Below are 19858 nucleotides of genomic sequence, written 5' to 3' on the forward strand. Positions count from 1 at the left end.
GATCTCCATTCTAACAGGTTGGGTTACCATCACTCTTGACTTTTGTAATAGGCATAAGTTCTACCCCCCTCAATGTTTCTTCCATTAATTTCCTATTTAATGGTTTGGTCAAAGGATCTGCCAAATTCAGCTCTGACCTCACAAATTCCATAAATATAATCCCCATTTCAAGTAATTGTCGCACAATGTTGTGCCTTAGGCAGATTGATTCATGCCTAATTGGTGTCTCAGCTGATTCGTGTCCAGCTGGTGCTCCTTGATTGAGGGATTAATCAACAAAATTTATAACCTATTACACCATATACTAGGGTAGCAAAGACAAAGCTACTATAGCATAGTGGCTCTAGGATCGTTCACTGGGATGGGTTTTCACTTCACAAATGATATTAATTCAAAGCTGAATTGGTGCCTTTTCATTTCAAGGTTAGCTTTAAAGGAAAACAACAAGACGTTTGAACAAAGATTGGTTTTAAGCTAACCAAAAATAGTAACTGATTTTACTTATAACGAAAAGTGTTTCTTGGAGTTTCAGATCACTAGGCTCAGATTCCTCATACAAAAATGAGAGTTCCGGTCACTTGTTTATTTTCCTCGCATTAGAGAATTAACATATAGTTCCTTCTCCAATCGGTGTTGTACAGATGCTTCCCATTAATGGGTTCAATCACTAAATCCCTCTCACTGATGCACTTTGCAATGACTCATACCTCTCACCTAGCACTTGCCATTCAAGGTGATCTTTAACCTTGGATTACCCGTCAAAAGCTCGCAAGAGATAACTAATGGATGTCTCCTTGGAGTCCAAAAGCTTACCAAGTGTTGGCTATTCTAGAAAATCCTACCTTTAAGTCACCTCTCAGAGGCTCGCAAGGGGTAAACTAGTGAATCTCCATGGATGGAGATCACTTGCCTTACCAAGTGTTGGCCCAGGTGATTTAAAGGCGTTTTAAGTTAACTAAAAAGATAAAAACCATCAACGGGTCACACTTTCTCTTCATTAAAAACTAAAACAACAAAACTTCCAATTTATGCATGAGGAAACTTACCCGGTTACCTTAGCTCCAAGAGACAAAGAGCCTAGCCTCTCATCCTCTGAGGAAAAATCCTCAGAGTTTGGTTGGCTAGAAAGAAAAATAAAGAGAAAACAAGAATATAAAGAAGAAACAGAGCAAGTGCCCTGTTCGTTAATTTCACATATATTTTGGTATATTACATATATTTCTCCATATTGTTTCAACGGATGCAAAGGAGTATAAATAGAGAAGCTTTTCCATCCTTCCTAGCTAAGAAATCTTATGATTGGTGGATTACAAGGAGAAGAATGGAAATTTATACAAAAATATCTAAAAGAAAAGATCTCGTGTGGAGTCGGCAAAACAGGGGAGATTTCGCACAGGTGTGCGAAATTCGCATAGGGGTATGCGAAATTCGCATACCATTCAGAAGAGATTTCGCACAGGTGTGCGAATTTCGCACACCCTTCAGAAGGTATGCGAAATTTTCGCATACCTGGAGCAGTTTTCTTCCGAAAGTCGTAACTTCCTCGTTTCAGCTCCAAATCGTGCACAGTTTGAAGCATTGGATTCTTGACTTCCTGATCTTTGAAATGGTATATAGCATGTAGAAAATGGACTTCGGGAAGTGCTCCAAAAGTGCGAAGGAAGACTGCAGCTGCTGTCCTCTGTTTTCTTCACTCTGTTTTTCTCCTCTTTGCTTCTCTCCTTGCATTCCGGATTTTGCTTATGGAAAAAATGCTTCAAAGCTTTGATTCTTCATGCCTCTAAGCTTTCCATTGCTTTACCAAGGATTCCAAATAACTCTCCTCAATCTTGGATTGCTTTGGTGATCAAATTACTAACAAAAACACCAAAACTTACACAATTTGATTAGAATTGATTGCAAGGGTCCTTAACATGTTAATTGAGTTAAAAGGCACTAACTACTACTCAAAAGTGTTTAAAAAGATTAATTACAAGCTATGAAATAGCACTTTTTGAGTAGTAATCACAGATATGCTTGTTCTTCCCATTAAATATTTTACTCTTAACCTTAACAATTGCAACTTGGCTATAACAATGCATAGACACGAACAGAGTTAGTCTCATCCATAAAGGTATATCTACTAAGAGGTTTCTAAGGCACTCAACCTCAAAACCTGTCTTTTCTAAGGTAATAAACTTAACCTCCATAGTAAACCGAGTAAAGCAAGTTTGCTTGGTAGAATTCCAAGAAACTACACCTCCTCCAAGGGTAAAAACGTACCCACTAATAGATTTCATCTTATTTAAATGAAAGATCCAATTAGCATCACTAAATTCCTCAAGGACACTTGGAAACACACTATAACACAATCCATAGTAAATGGTGCCTCTCAAGTACTTAAGTACTCTACGAATAGAAATCTAGTAATTCTTATTAGAAATCTTAGTGTATCGACTCAATCTTCCTACTGTATAAACAATGTTAGGTCTAATAAAATTTGCTAAGTACATTAGGCTCCTAATGATATGGGCATACTCAGTTTGGGCAACACTATGTTTTTTGTTTTTCTTCAACTGTGAGCTAGGATCATATGGAGTTGACGATGGTTTATAGTTAAAGTGTTCAAACTTCCTTAAGATTTTCTCGACATAGTGTTCTTGAGAAAGTTTAAGCCCATTAGGTGTTGTAGTTATCCTAATCCCTAAAATCACCTTTGTATTTCCTAAATCTTTCATGTCAAACTTAGATCCTAGAAATTTCTTAGTCTCACACACAATCTGTAGGCTAGTTCCAAAGATAAGCATATCATCGACATATAAGAAAAATGACAACACATGTTATTCTCAACCTTGCTATAAATGCATTTATCACTATCATTAATGAAAAATCCATTAGATATTAACATATGATCAAATTTGTTATGCCATTGTTTGGGTTTTTGTTATGTCATTGTTTGGGTTTTTGTTATGCCATTGTTATGCTAGGTTGTGAATGAAAGCTAGTGCAATCAACACCCTAATTGAGGAAAGTCTTGTCATAAGAGCAAAAGTGTCAAAGTAATATACATCTTTCCTTTGTTTAAAGCCTTTGGCAACTAAATATGCCTTACATTTTTCTATATACCCATCTAGTTTTAACTTTCGTTTAAAAAATCCATTTACACCCTATAATTTTCTCACTAGGAGGTAAATCCACTAACTCCCATGTATGGTTATACTTGATCAATTCAATTTCACTATTAATGGTCTCCTTCCAACAAAGTGCATCAGGAGAAGTTATAGCTTGTTTGTAAGATTTAGGATCCTCGTCTATTAAGAAGGTGTAGAAATCATCTCCAAGATTTGTTTCTTTCCTGTCTCTTTTACTTCTTCTTAGTTCAAGTTCAAAAGGTTCATTAGACTCATCTCTAATTGTCTTTGAATTTGTTGTTCACCACTTGGTTTCATAAGAAAGATGTTTCAAAGAAATTTATATTCTTTTTTTCTATAATGGAGTTTACTTCTACAAGACTATTTTCTAATTTAATAACAAGAAACCTGTATGTTGCATTATTCTAAGCATACCCAATGAACATTTCATCAAAGGTTTTAGAATTGATTTTTCATTTTTTAGGTTCAAGAAAAAGTACTTTAGCCAAACACCCCCACACTTTCAGGTATGCAATATTAGATGCATAACACTTCCACAACTTATAAGGTGTTTTACCAGTTTTCTTGTAAGGTATTCTATTTTGTATATGAAAAGCAGAGAGGATAACTTTCCCTCATAAGTTCAAGAGTGCTCCTAAACTTACCAACATCGCATTCATCATGTTTTTTAAGGTCCTATTTTTTCCTTTTAGCTACTCCATTGGAATCAATGGAATAAAAAGGAGTAGTCTTGTGAATAATCCCATGATCTTCACAAAATGAGTTAAAGGGATTGGAATCATACTCTCATCCACTAGTAGTTCTAAGTCTTTTTATTTTCTTACTTAGTTGATTTTCTACTTCAACTTTGTATTTTATGGAAGCATCTTTTGCTTCATCTTTGTTTCTCAAAAGATATACCCTTGTATATTTTGAGTAATCATCTATGAAAGTTATATAAAATTGTTTACCACCTCTAGTGATTGTATTTTTTTAGGTCTCCTAAGTTACTATGTATTAGACTTAGTAATTTAAATTCTCTTTCTACCAATTTACAAGATTTCTTTGTAGTTTTAGATTCTATGCATGATTCACATTTCCTAAGGTTGTCTAAGGACAATTTAGGAATTAAACTTAGATCAACCATTTTTTTTATATATGAGAAGTTCACATGCCTAAGTCTACCATGCCAAATATCACAAAAGTCAACCATGTAAGAAGAAGAAAATGTATTTTTATTGATAAGTTCTAAAACATTCAACATAAAAAAACCTTTGTTACAATAACCTTTTCCAACAAACACATCATTCCTAGTCAATACTATTTTATCAGAGCCAAAAAAGATCTTCACTCCTACTTTCGCAAGTAGATATACTGACACTAAGTTCCAATGGATATTTGTCACATGAAGAACATTACTGAGGTTGAACACTTTTTTCAAGGTTAGCTTGAGAAGAACCTTCCCTTTGCCAATCACTAGGGAAAATCTAGAATCACCCATGAACACATGTTCCTTTTCTTTCTTTACCATGGTATAGGAAGTGAATGTAGCTCTATTGCCATAGATGTGCCTTGCTGCCTAAGAGTCCACCACTTAGTCCTTCACATTGGTGACCATGCTCACCTTAGAGGAGATTATTGTTGTGATCACCTTTGTTTCTACCAAATTTGCCTTTGATTTTGTCTTCTTAGTTCTCTTCCTATGGTAGCATTGAGTTGCATGGTGACTAGGTTTGCCACAAACAAAGCAATTACCCATTTTTTTAATGGTTGGGTCATGGGCCTTGTTCATTGAGTTAGGCTTGGTCTTAAAGTTTTATTTTCTAGACCTACTGTTTTTTGGTTTGGATTTTTCTTCTACCACATTAGCCTTAGAGGACATCTCTTTAGCTTTCTCAGCCTTGTCATTTTTTTTGGTTTTGTTCCTCAATCCTAATATGGATTATGACATCTTTTAGGGATTTTTGTTTCCTTTTGTGTTTCATATTATTTTTTTAGTCTTTCCAAGACTTAAGAAGAGTCTCTATTGAGTAACCTGACACAAAAGGTTTGGGCAACTTTATTTCTTCATTTTCTAAGTCACTAATCAACATGTGGTAGTCATGGATTTGAGATGATACGTCTCTATCCTTGGTCATGAAATGGCCAACTCCTAAACATCCAGTTTGGAAACTTCTAAAATTCCCTATGGCACATTTATGAGTTCTCGTATCTTTCAAAATATATTTTTTATGCATTGAATCCCAAATATCTTTTTCAATTTTGTATTAGCAATAAACATCAAACAATTCATTTGTAAGCGTACTAAGAATGGTATGTCTAACTTATTTATTTCTAGTTTCCCATGTAAGAAAAATTTCATAATCGTCTTTTGGTTTTAGGTCAGTCAAAATATGTCCTAAGTTCACTACATCAATTGTTAATAAAACTTTTCTTGTCATCTCTTAAAGAATGTCCTGTTGAAGGGATTAATCTTAAATGTGTCAGGACGTGTGTGAACTAGGGAAGCTTCCATAAGGATCTACCTTAAAACTGTTGTTTGAATGATGAAAAATAAAAAAAAATAAAAAATAAATAAACAATGAATTTGACCTAGCCCAAACAAGCAAAAAAAAAAAAAAAAAAACAGAACACTTATCATATAAGTTAGCGGAGGCATGATGATGTATTATTCTTAAAGTAGATCCACCCTCCACAAAAATAAGCTCAATGCACTGAGGAATCATTGATCTACCTATAAGATACAATATCCAATATAATCTTGCCTAAGGTGCACTTGTTAGGAAAGATTCATATAGCTCAATATTTCAGTATATCCCTCCAGAGAGGTGGTGTAGGAAAAAGAACAAAGATAGAGCAGAGAAGTAGCAGTGGTGGATGTAGCGACTATAGAGATGAGTGTAATTGCTACAGTATTGATGGATGAAGAATGAAAAGTAAACAATTGCAGGCGCAAAACTACAACAAAGCTCTAAAGGCAGCAAGACTCTGAGACACTAAGGTAAAGCAAGCTCTAAAACACTCAGGGAAAATCGGGAGAACTCTTTGAAAATTTGTGTTGAAAATTGTAGGAGAGTTTTGATTGCAAAGAAAATGGGTTGCAAAGGAGTGGAGTGCTAAGTAGTAAGTTGTAGAGGAGTAGAGTGCAAAGTGGATGGGTGAAAGTCCTTTTTGTAGGCAAAGAGTCCAATGAGACTCCCCATAAAATGCTAAACTGCCACAACAAGGAAAAAAAAAAAAAAAGATAAATAAATAAAAACGTTACACCCACCTTTCTTGACTCATTCCACACAGGCTCCTTTATTGGATTTAGTCTAAGACTCCAATAAATAAAGAAATAGTAAAAGAGAGTTGAAGAAATCATGCTCTTCCTACAACCACCACATGTCATCCCACATCACCTCTCGCTCATCCCGATCTCCATCTCCTTCACCCACCAGCATCAGTTACACATTCATGTTGGTCCCCATGGCCACCAATTTCCCATTATTGCATCTTTGTCCATGGATTTAGGATACATATAAGTACATTTATTTATTTATTTTATTTTAATTCCCATAATGCATATTTTAGATTTAGGATTGAATAGTGTTTACTTAGGCTTGTGTTTGGTGTGTTTATTTCATTTGGGCCTTGATGATTTGGGTTGTTGCTTGGTATTGAGCCTTAAATATTATTGATTTTTGCTATTGAAAATTTTCATTTTTTATATAGGCTTTTTGTTCTCATTTTGGCTTGCTTTCATTTTCTTGGTGTTTGGATTGCTATTTTACGCATATTGTTAAGAGCGGGAAGAGGGAAATTTATAGTAGATTGCTTGGAGGTAGGTGAAGTGGTTGAAGGCAAGACATGGATAGGAGCAAAGGTTGAGGGGAACGTGATTTGATCAAAAAGGGGATTTGGGCAGAAGATTAAGGGGAGGAAGACGACTCTCTTTCTTATTTTCTCTTTCATTTTTTTTTCTTTTAATTTTTTTATGGTGAGAAAGAGTGTATTTATTTGTATGTTTAAGATTTGTTTAGGAAGCTAGAGAGAGTTATTATGCATTGGGATTGCACTATAAAGGTTACTTGTTCATTCTTGTTGTCCTAGTTCTTTTGTTGTATACATTTGTTTTATTTTCTTTGTTATACATGTAAATACATTATTAATGTGTGGTTTTTTTTTTTTTTTTTTTGTATATAGTTGTTTAAGTTATCTAATTATTCTATAAATATATTCCCATTATTATTATCATTCTGCTAGTTGGCTTTTGAAGCTACTTTTTTATTGTTTAATACAATAGTATTTGTTTTAATTTATAGTTTATTTTTCTTTATATAGAATATGTTGTTTATTTATTGATTGATTAATTGATTTATTTATTTTCAACTTAAAAAAAAATAGTTTTTATTATTTTTTTTCTAATGATTCTGAAACTTTTTTTAAAAATAAAATAATGATATGAAATATCTCAATTTTTTTTTTTTTAAAAAAAAAAACCTAAAAATCCTTTTTTATGTATATTAATATTTTGTTCCTTTATACAAATCTAGGGATGCCTTTTTTTTGTCATAGAATCTAAAAAGGATTCCCCTATAAAATAAATCCCAAACCTTTGTTTTTTTTTTTCCCCCTCAAAAAATAAATACAAACGCTTTTTCTTTCAAAAATAAATTTGAAACCTTTTTCAAATAATAAATTTGAAACCTTTTTCAAATAATAAATTTGAAACCGTTTTTCTTTAAAATTGAAATAACATTTTTTTTTTTTTACAACAAATTGCAAGAATCTTTGTAAATAAAAAGGATTGAAATATCTTTTGCAAATAATCGTAATTGGATAAAAATATTTTTATAAAATTGTAAAATGATATTCTTTTAATAGTAGTTAAACAAAAATTCTTTTTAGATAAACTTGTAAATTAATTAATTAATTTTTTTTAAAAAAAAAAGAGAGAGAAAATTTTTTCCTAGTCAAATGCCTTTTTTTTTTTTTTTTTTATCCAAAATCCTTTTTTCTGGTAAAACAAATTTTTTTAAAGCAAATTTTCTCTTCCAATAGAAATTTAATGAAAATTTAATTTTTTTTTTTTTTTTTTTTTTTAAATGTGAAAGCTAAACAACATTCTTTTTCTAAATAAAATTGTAAGATTCTTTAATTGGATTGTTTTTGTGAATGAAATTATGAAAATCTCTTTTTTAACAAAGTTAGATAAAAATCTTTTCTAGTTTGTTTTTTTTTTTTTCAAATTTAAAAATTTCTTAAAAAATAAATAAGCAATAAATTTAAAACCTCTTTTTATAGAATCAAGATAATTTGTAAAGGTCTATTAATAAAATTGAAAAAAAAAGTTTCTTTAAACAAAATAAAGATTTTTTTTTTTGTAAATATTTTTTTTATAATATCAAATAAAAAAACCTTTTTAGTAAATAAAAAAGAGATTGAAGTATTTTTTTTTTTTTTGTAAAAAAATTTGTAAAATGTCTTTTTCCTATTAAAAATCATTGTCACTAATAAAATTAAATTAGATTTTAATTCTTTTGTAAATGAAATTGTAAAAAAAAAAAAATTTAAAAAAAATATCAAAATTTAATAAATTCTTTTAATAATAATGAATGCAAATAAATTTCTTTAAAAAAAAAAGTTGAACACAAATAAGATTGAATCAAATCATTTGTTGAAAATAAGTTGAAATTTTGTTTGTAAATAAATAAATGAATTTTTTTAATGTAAATAAATTCCTTTTCAAAATTTCTTGAAATTGTCTTCTAATCTTTTTTAAAAAATCAAATCCCTTTTTAATCAATTTAATAATTTGATTTGTGCAATTCTTGTGTTAATTAATTTTTATTTTTGTCATCTAATTTATGTTATATTTTGTTGTAAATTGATTTGTATCATTCTTTTTCTTAATATCCATGATTGTTTAATGAATAAACTATTGTCATTCTCTTCACTTACTTAGTAGAGACCTTTATTAGGGTTTAAAGGGGTGCTACCCATGGTACCTCACATTAAGTAACCTGATCCCTAAATTTGGATTTGATTTTTTGTAAACATGTCTTTTCCTTATATATATATAAAAAGAGTTAAATAGGGTTTTATTTCATATATTTTTTTCCTTTTTAAAATAAACAAAAATGAGTGGTGCTCCAATTTTCACGTAAAAACGAATTTTTCCATTCAAGTGGGAATGCACATGAAAAATGTGGGTCCATAAAATGACGACTCCACTATGGATTATTTAGAGGGTCAAACTTGAACTCAGGTTGAGAGAAATATAACATTTGATTAGTTAATCAATGGATACCCTCTTATTGTGCCTTTGTTGTATCTTTGCATGTCTTAGGGTATGTTAGAGTTGACATGATGATTATTTTGTGTATAAATTGCATGTGCCTTACTATGTATCACTTCTTATTATCATGTGTGCTTGTAAATATCTACTCATATTTGTATATATTTATTTTGCATGGCTATGTACTACATGACTACCTTGTTTCTACATGGTGCATGACTTGCTTGTCCATGTGGGACACACATTTATCCCCCTACCTCCAACTCCCTAGTCTTGGTCAATATTTTTTTCCTTAAACTCATATTTGACATTCCAACTATTGAGAACCCCGAATTACTGCATTCTCATGCCCTGGATCTTGTAGGGTGCATGAATATATCTTTAAAGCTCTCTAGATCGATCTAACACAACGGAAAATAATGGCTTCAAAAACCATTATAAAATAAAGATCTAGAGGTTTCAAACTCATATCCATGATTTCGATGTTCCCAAATCAAAATCCACCTGTTGCAGAACATGTCTAGAAAAATTTGAGAGTCTATCTCCTCATGTTGTTGCCCATATGCGCGTCCCATGCAATTCCCATGCATGCAGCCTATGCGTGTCCCATGTAGTTCTCGTGCATACGGATTGTGCGTGTTTGGTGCACTATAGCCTTGCATCCAAGAACGACTCGTACACCCAAGGTCTTCTGCCCAATGACTTGAACCATGATCTTAGCACTCCAAAGTGTGGGCTTTAGAAGAGAGGAGGGTATGGCTCTTTCTCTAGAGTGTTGAGATTGAGCCCTTAAAAGCAAGACATGATGTAACAAAGTTAGACTTAATCATCCCCTTGTTGTTCTTTTAATGTATTGACATTGACTTGACCATTCAGTCCATGTCTCTTACATTGTACATGACTTGGGTTTATTAGGAGTTACACAAAAGATACAAGTAATGGGTTCCTTGTAAGTAGATAAGTTGTCCACAGTTGGTTCATGGATTTGGGTAATCCAGTAGAGATTGTAGTACACCACCTCCTAATTGGAGGGAGGGATTGTCTTAGCCATTAGGATGGGTTTCCAATGGTGAGTGCACTAGTGTATTTGATGCACATTGGATAGGAACTACGGTGAATCATGATGCAGGGATATTAGTTGTCATAATTCACCAATCTACTATATTGCATGGACTCTCAAACTTAAGAGGATATTGAGTTTGTGCCAAAATCAACAGGAGGCTTTAACCTTTGAGTGAGACCTTAAAGTGGTCATATATCTCTATGGATTGGGTTACTATTGATGAAGGCTTGTGGCAATTGGTATTTTCAATATAGACACCATGATATCTGATGGGATTGAGACAGTATGTTCTCTTGGATGATCCAAAGGACATATGATCATGAAATCTGTGGCCATAGTAATCCTTTTAATGGAATTTGACATATACCCCTTGGAGTTAGAGTATGTCATTTGATCAAATAATAAGTGGTATTTGTAACTCAAGGATTTGAGAAGTAATCTTGATAGGTGATAACACTACCTTATTAGATTATGGACAACAGTTCATGGGGAGTCTACATACAGTGGATTTCACGAAGCCAAGCACTTAGTGTCTTGTTGTTATTTACATAGGATACTAGAGTTCAATTGATTCTCTATAACAGGATGTTGAATCAACTTCAGAATTAGATTATGAGAGAGTTAGTACTCTTATGGGTCCTAATGGTCCTCGCTCTGAGTTCATATACGTTGTTGGCATGGATCATGAGGGTCAAATTGGCTATAGGTTCACTTTTATGCCTAAGGGCATTTTGGTAATTATGCAAGGTTGCACAAGGGTAAGTGAACAAGGTCTTTGGATTGGGCTAATTGATTAATTAGTAGGCCCTATTGAGTTAATTAATCAATTAGGACCCATTTTGGGCTAAATCAAGTGATCCAAGCCCATATGGGCTCAAGTTAAGCCCAATTAGGATCCCTATAAATACCCTCTAAAGGTTAGGGTTTCCATAACTTTTGTCTTCCACCATCTAGAGAGAAAGAGAGCCACAACCACCACCCTCCTTTCCTCCCCACTGGAAGTGTGCCAAGAATAAGGTTGAGTCATTAGGCAAAAGATCGTGGGTTTATGTAACTTCCAACAACTTCAAGGTTGTCTTCAACACTTGGAATTTAAGGTTTGAGAACATCCAAACCTAAAGGTTAGTACTTTAACACTAAAAGATCAATTTAAAAAAAAAAATGGTATTGATTTCCTTGCTTAGATCTAAGATGCCAACATGGAGTTGGAAGACAACTCTTACCAAAAGTCATTAGGAAACCTTAACCCATAAAATGGTATTTATAGGGTTGCCCATTGGGCTTAAGTGAATTAAACCCATTAAGGCTTGGGTCATCTAATCTAGCCTAAAACGAGTCCTAATTGATTAATTAACCACATAGGGCCATCTACTTAATCAATTAGTCCATACCAGAGACCTTGTTCATTATCCCTTGTGCAACCTTGCAAAATTACAAGAACACCCTTATGCACAAGAATGAACCTAGAGTCAATCCAACCCTTATAAACCATGTCATCATGGATATGAGCTCAAAGCGAAGACCACTAGGACCCATAGGAGTACCGACTCCCTTAGAATCCAATTTTTAAGTTGATTTAACATTCCATTAACCTTATCTATTGCATGTAAACCCCATAAGAACTGGTGTTTGTAATCTAACAAGGTAATGTTATCACTTATCAAGATTGCCTCTTCAATCTTGAGTTACAGATTCCACTTATTATGTGATCAATTGATATACTCTAGTTCTAAGGAGCATATCTCAAATTCCACTAAAGGAATTGTATGTCCTTTGGATCACCTAAGGGGACATACTGTCTCAGTCTCATGAGATATTATGGTGCCTTTATTGAGAATACATATTGCCACCAACCTCCATCAACAGTGACCCAATCCATAGGAATATATGACCACTTTAGGGTCTCACCCATAGGTCAAATCTTCCTATTGATTTTGGCATAGACTCAATATCCTCTCAAGGTTGAGAGTCCATGTAGTATAGTAGCTTAATGAGTCATGAAAATTGATAGTCTTCCATCATGATTGATTGTAGATCCTATCTAGTGTGCATCTCGTATACTAGTACACTAACCATGGGAAACCCATCCCAAAGGCCAAGACTAGTCATCCCTCCAATTAAGAGGTGGTGCACTACAATATCTACTAGATTACCTAAATTTATGAACTGATTGTGGACAACTTATCTACTTACAAGGAACCCATGGCTTGTATCTTTTGTGCAACTCCTAATGCACCTAAGTTATGTATGATGTAAGAGGCATGAGCTAAATGCTCAAATCAATGTCAATACACCAAAGGGATAGCAAAAGGACAATTAAGTCTAACTTTGTTACATCATGTCTTGCTTTTAGGGGCTCAATCCCAACACCAACAAAGCTAATGATTATGAATAAAGTCTAATAGTGGGCTATATGTATGTTTGGAAGCATTTAGAGCATTGTCATCACATCATCAGCATCATGAGATCCCACCTTGAAGCAAATTGCCACATTGTCATTCTTGCCACATATCATCTTCCACATTTTCATCTTATCCTTGTCTTCATCCCACTTTGCCACATTATCCTACCTTGCCACATCATTTCTACCTTATCACCATCCTATCTTCTCACCTTATTCTTTACCTTCATCCTTCTTTGCCACATCACCACACTTTATCACTTCATCCCACTTTTTTTTTTTTTTCCATGTCATCATTCTATCTTATTGCATCATCATCTCACCTTGGAGAGTACCGCCACATGATTGGATAGGAAAAACCTGGATCTATTTGTTTCCTAAGCTTGGATCAGGTTAGGGACACTGATGTGCTAGTTCGCAAGTATACGAATCGTTCAAGTAATATAATAGTACCTAAGTACAGATATCAAACCCACAAGGACTATGCTACTAATTACTAAATTTTATTATTCCCACTACTATTTGATCAACTGAATTTTTAAAGTTGCAAAAGAAGGTAACTTAATTAGTTAAAGAAAATAAATTCAAACTCTTATGATTTAAAGGATCTAGGGCTTTTGATTTCACTACAAACAGTTTCATGCAATTGATTGCTTAACCTAATTTCTGTTATGCTTTATTTGGAGATTTAATTCCCTAAGCCAACCAATATTTTCTCTCGAAATATATCAGATTGCTCCTTAAATTACTAACCCAACATATCTCTATGTGAATTTAAGTCTAAAGGAGTAATTAAGATCTATGGAATTATTATAGATTTAACTATTAATCTCTTAGAACATGGTAATGTATCTCTACCATTCATTCATTCTAATGTAATCTATTCTATGCATCCAATTTAGATTCTAACTCTCGTTATCAACTTAAATTATAAAATCAATCAAAACTTGGGCCCTTAAGAATTGAGAGCATTGAGTGCAGAATAGATACAAAAATAAATTGATGCAAAACAGATAATTAAATTAAACTAATCAAAAACATAAATCATGATTGAACTACATCTCAGCCCTAGACAAAGGAAATTAGTTAATGTTAAGATGAAGAACAAACATCCTGAATTACGATCATAAAGAAAACGGAAGAATAAGCCAGAAAAATAGAAGGAAATCTGCAAATCCCCTTCTTGTTCTCTAAGCTCCTTCCTCTCCCAGCTCTCTAAGCTCTCCAGAATAAACCCTACTTTTGTCTATTTATAGCCCTAGTATCGCAACCTAACATCCCACCTAATTCGGACCTGAATACAATGAGATAAGAAAGAATAATTTTCAAATTTTAACTATCGGGTCGTGGCGCTCAATGCCTCCCATCGTAGCGCTTTAGTCTCGGGTCCTAAGGATTTCTGAAATTCCTTTGGGCGGCACGGCGGATAAGTTCCTCCCGCCATAGTGGTTTTGTCTCGGGTCCCCAACTATGATTTTCCACATGCGCACATGCATCGTGGCACTTAAGTCATACCTGTCGTGACGCTTTCCTCTCAGGTAAGTTATGCAAATTGTCACGTAAGAGGCCGCGGTGGCGCTTGAGAGCTCCGGCCATGGTGGTTATCACATTTTTGCAGAACTTCATATTTTTCTTCCAATTTTGCCTCGTATTGCTCCCTTTTCGTACTCTTGGCTATTTGAGACCTAAAACAATAAAAATAATGATTGTTGAGATAAAATTACTCTTAAACTAATGAAATATCAAGTTAAATCATAGATAATAAGTCGCTCTAAATCGACTTATCAGACATGCTTAACTATCCTAGGCTTTTCTAGATCCTATGCATAGAATAAAAATAACATTTTTAAACATAACATGGATTCAGAGAGAGAAAACAAAAGACATATCTTAGATTTAGATGTTCCTTAATTGAATCCATACGGTGAAGATGAAAAACGAAATCATAAGAAGTCTCATAAACCCAGAGTCTTTCACTCGATGACTTAAACCTTGATCTTGATACACTTCCAATTAAGATGAAAAAAGATAGTGTAAGCTATGGCTCTCTCTCTCTTTCTTTATCGCTCTTTCTCTTTCTCTCTTTGAAGGTGGAAAATGACTCTCTAGAAAAAGTTATGAAAACCCTAACCTCTAATGGGGTATTTATAGGGTTTACTACTAGGCTTAAGTGACTTGAGCCCACCAAGGGCTTGATCACTTAATCTAGCCCAAAATGGATCTTAATTGATTAATTAACCCAATAAGGATTACAAATTAATCAATTAGCTCAATCCATAGACTTTGTTCACTTATCCCTATGTAACTTTACATAATTACCAAAATGCCCTTATGCACAATGAACTTAGAGCCAATTCAACCCTTATAACTAGTGTCAACATGGTATATGAGCATAGAGCGAGGACCACTAGGACCCATAGGAGTACTGGCTCCCTCAGAATCCAATTTTGAAGTTGAGTCAACATCCCACTATAAAGAATCAACTAAACTCTAGTTCCTATATAAATAACAATGAGACACCATGTGCTTGAGTCCGTGACTTGCTATCCGTTACGTTTAGTCTCCCTATGAACTGGTGTTTATAGTCTAACAAGGTGAATGCTATCAACCTTTCAAGACTACCTCCACAATCCTTAAGTTACCGATCCTCTTTTTGTGTGTTTAGTTACATTTCTTAGTTCTCCAAGAACATAATGTCAAGTTCCATTTAAGAAACTACTATAGCTATGGTTTTCATGAATACACCTTCTTAGGATCACCCAAAGGGACACACTGTCTCAATCTTATGAGATATCATGGTGCCTCTATTGAGAATACCTATTACTACCAACTTTCATCAATAGTGACCAAATCCATTGGGAATATATAATTACCTTACAATCTCACCCATAGGTCAAAGCCACTACTAGCTTTTGCACAAACTCAATATTCTCTCAAGGTTGAGAGACAACACAATGAAACAACTTGGTGAAGTCATGACTACTTGATAGCCTTAAGTCATGACTCATTATAAGTCATGTTTAATGTGTAACTATACATACTAATGCACTCAACATGGGAAACCCATCTCGATAACCAAGACCAACCATCCTTTCGATTAGAAGATGGTGCATTATAGCTTCTAATGGGTTCCCTAGACCCATAAACCAATTGTAAACAAGTCATTTATTTGTAAGGAACCTGTGACTGGGATCTTCTGTGCAACTCATAATGTCCCCAAGTCACGTACAATGCAAAAAATGTAGGCTAGAAATGCTTACAAGGTATATTGCATGGAAATAGGATAGACAAAAGTGAATTGAAACTTTGCTAATAAATAATAAAATTCAGAAATTTATTATATTATGTCATGATTTTCAAGGCTTTATCCTAGCAAATACTTTCCTATGGCTTTTTAGGATCTTATTTCATAATTGATAATAAATTTAGGTAAAATACAAATCATCAAAATTATCAAAAATGCCAACAACCAAAATAGGGTTTGAAAATAAGAAAACCCTATAAACAATATCCCAAAACTTCCAAATAATCGTGACCAATACTTAAACACCTAAAATTTTCTTGAGGTTGCTTGAAACAAATTAGAGAGCTTAAGTCTTTCAGGCCACTCAAATGTTAATTTAAGTGATCCAGTGCTGCCATTTGCGGTTGCACACTCAAGAGCTTTCCTCTATCTTTTTCCGCTACTTTTCCACCAAAAACCTCACCTTTGCTAGTTGGTTTCCTCACCATGGATATGATTGATGTCACAGATTACTTCGTCTTGTCTTTTAAGTTACAAAGATGGGAAAAAATGAATTTTTACATAGGAAAAATAAACCTATGCTCCTTCAAACTAAAGCTTACAACCCATCTATGTAAAAAAAGAAATTTTTTTACAATAGAAGATATTCTTAGGCTCCTAACCACAGAGCTTACAACTCAACAAAAAAACAGGCAAAACATTTAACCATAATCACATATATTCAATATATGAATTATTAATAATTTAAATATCCTTTCACCCCTTAGGGTCATAGAATGAATCAACATACCCTACAATTCAAAGTAAGCACACCTTAGAATGGATCTAGCACACAAAAACTTAGCCTTAAGCTTTGATACCAATTATAGGGAACCCTAGATCTCTTTGTTCCTTATACCATGATCAGGTTAGGTACAAGCAAATCTTCCTAGGCTTTTTAATCTTATATACAATGGAAAAATAGCATTTTAAAACTTTAACAAGATATAGAATGTGTAAATGAATTCAATACCTTAGATTTGGACGTTCCCAAATCTAATACCCTTGGTAATGATGAAGAACAAATCCTCCTAAAGTCTCGTAGATCCAAAGTCTTCCACTCAATGACTTGAACCTCGACCTCAACACACTTTCAATGGGGGTAAGAGAGAGTGGAGGCTATAACTCTCTTTCTCTCTAGAATTTGAAGAGAACTTTCTAAAAAAGCTCTTGAAACCCTAACCCCTAAGGGGGCATTTATAGGGTTTCCATTGAGCTTGAGTGACTTGAGCCCACTAAAGACTTGGGTCACTTAATATAGCCTAAAATGGGTCATAATTCATTAATTAAACCCATTAAGGCCTACTACTTAATCAACTAGCCCTATCTAGAGATTTTGTTTTCTTACCTTTGTGCAACCTTGCATAATTACCAAATCGTCATTATGTCAAAAGTGAACCTAAAGCCAATCTAACCCTCATAACCCATGCTATCATGGTTTATGAGCTCAAAGTGGGGACCATTGGTGCTCATAGGATAGTACTAGTTCCCTTTGAATCTAATTCTGAAGTTAATTCAATATCCCATCACAGAGAATCAATTGTACTCTAATACCCTATGTAAATAATAACAAGACACTATGTGCTCAGGTTTGTGACCTATTATCCATTGCGTCCAATCTCCTTATGAATTGGCATTCTTAGTCTAAGTATGTGATAGCTATCAACCTTTCAACACCATTTCTACCATCATTGAGTTATAAATCCTTTTATTGTGTGTTTAACTAACATGTCTTAGCTCTAAAAAGGCTATGTTTGATAGGATTGAGGCCCTAAAAGCAAGACATGATGTAACAAAGTTAGACTTAACTTTCCCCTTGCTATCTCTTTAGTGTATTGACATTGATTTGAGCATTCATCCCATGTCTCTTACATTGTACATGACTTGAGTGTATTAGGAGTTGATAGAAGATACAAATCATGAGGTCTTTGTAAGTAGATAAGTTGTTTAGAGTTGGTTCATGGATTTGGGCAATCCAATAGAGACTGTAGTGCATCACCTCCTAATTGGAAGGGTGAATTTTCTTGGTCATCAAGATAGGTTTCCCAAGTTATGTGCCCTAGTGTATGTGATGCATACTAGACAGGACCTACGGTGAATCATGACACAAGGCTATCAGTTGTCATAATTCACCAAGCTACTATACTCCATGGACTCTCAATCTTGAGAGGATTTGAGTTTGTGCCTAAATCAATAGGAAGCTTCATTACAAGAAAAAAAGGCTTTCATTGACAGTTTTTCACAATCAAGGTAGGGTATATCTGTCAAGGTATCTTACCAATGAATATGTCATCTATGCTAGTGTCAAGAAAAGTTTAAAGCTACCTTGACATTTACATATATCAAGATTGTTTCTATTTCTACTAATGATGAAATCTTTGTTAGTATGACATATATCAATGTTTCTTTCACTTTTGTCAAGGTTGGATTCAACATATGTCAAGATTCCTTGATCTTATGTTAATGTTAACTTGTTTTTCTGTTAAGGTTGCTACAACAAATGTCAAGGATAAGTATAATATGTCAATGTTTCTAGCTATTACAGATGTCAATGTTGGGCATTAGCCATCTCTCAATGTTGCCTATGAAAAATTTAATATTATTTTATTATAATTTTTAGTTTTTAATGGAAAATGAACCCATTACCATGTGAAACTTGTTTCCAAATTAAATTTGGTACATATTTAATTATGGTAATAATAATTAAGTCCTAAAACAATGTAAATAAACTATTACCCAAGGAAAAAATTATTATATATACATTTGACTATTAAAAACACAATGAAATAAATATTTTTCTAGTTACAAACATTCAATTAAGATAATATACAAACTTAAATTCAAAAGTACAATAGTATCTTCATAAGAGGGTCTCTAATTCTTCATAATCTTCTTTTTTTTCCTATATTTCTTGGATACCTAATAGGATAGACACAACATTAATAGAAAAGTAAGCAACAAGTATCAAAATAGCAATTTTCAAATTGTAAGGTACTTTCAATTACAAGAATACATCAAACATATATGCAATTTGTAGATACCATATCTCTAGCATTAATCTTCAAGCATCGCCCTCTAGAAAGACCCCAAAATTGCCAACACCTCTATCTCAAACCTATGATATAAAAAACAAACCATGTTAACAAAAAGAAAACTCAAATTGAGAAATTAGATATCTAACTACAATTAAATATTTTTAAGAATGAATTTAAGTTTAATTATTGTGTTTTTATATTATGGACCTAAATAACTATAAAAATATACTTCTTTTTAGTTTCTAAAAGGTATGCAAAAAGGAAAAGAGAAAAAAAAGTTTAAAATGTATCTTTAATGTTATTTTGGCTTTTAAATAAATAAAAACTCACATTATCCAACAAATCGTTGAAATTAAAGTTGAGTTGAAATTTTAATTATTTCAATCATAAATAATGAAATATCTAAATTCAAATTCATAGAAATCATACTCACTATTAAATTCATACACCAAATGCATCTAAACTTAACAAAATAATAAATCAAGGATATTCTCCTTCAATTCTAATAAGGTAATAGATATTATGTGTGCAAATTTTGTCTTTATTTCAAGAATTAATAAATGCACAAGCTATCTAGTTGAGAGCTTAAATCTATAAATTTTGAAAAGAAATAAGTTAATTAATAAACAAAAAAGGTCTAAGAAATGGAAAATCTCCCAAACTAAAGAGAAAATCAAGTTTCATAA

Source organism: Vitis riparia, chromosome 14 (genome assembly GCF_004353265.1).
Source record: "Vitis riparia cultivar Riparia Gloire de Montpellier isolate 1030 chromosome 14, EGFV_Vit.rip_1.0, whole genome shotgun sequence".
Lineage (NCBI taxonomy): Eukaryota > Viridiplantae > Streptophyta > Magnoliopsida > Vitales > Vitaceae > Vitis > Vitis riparia.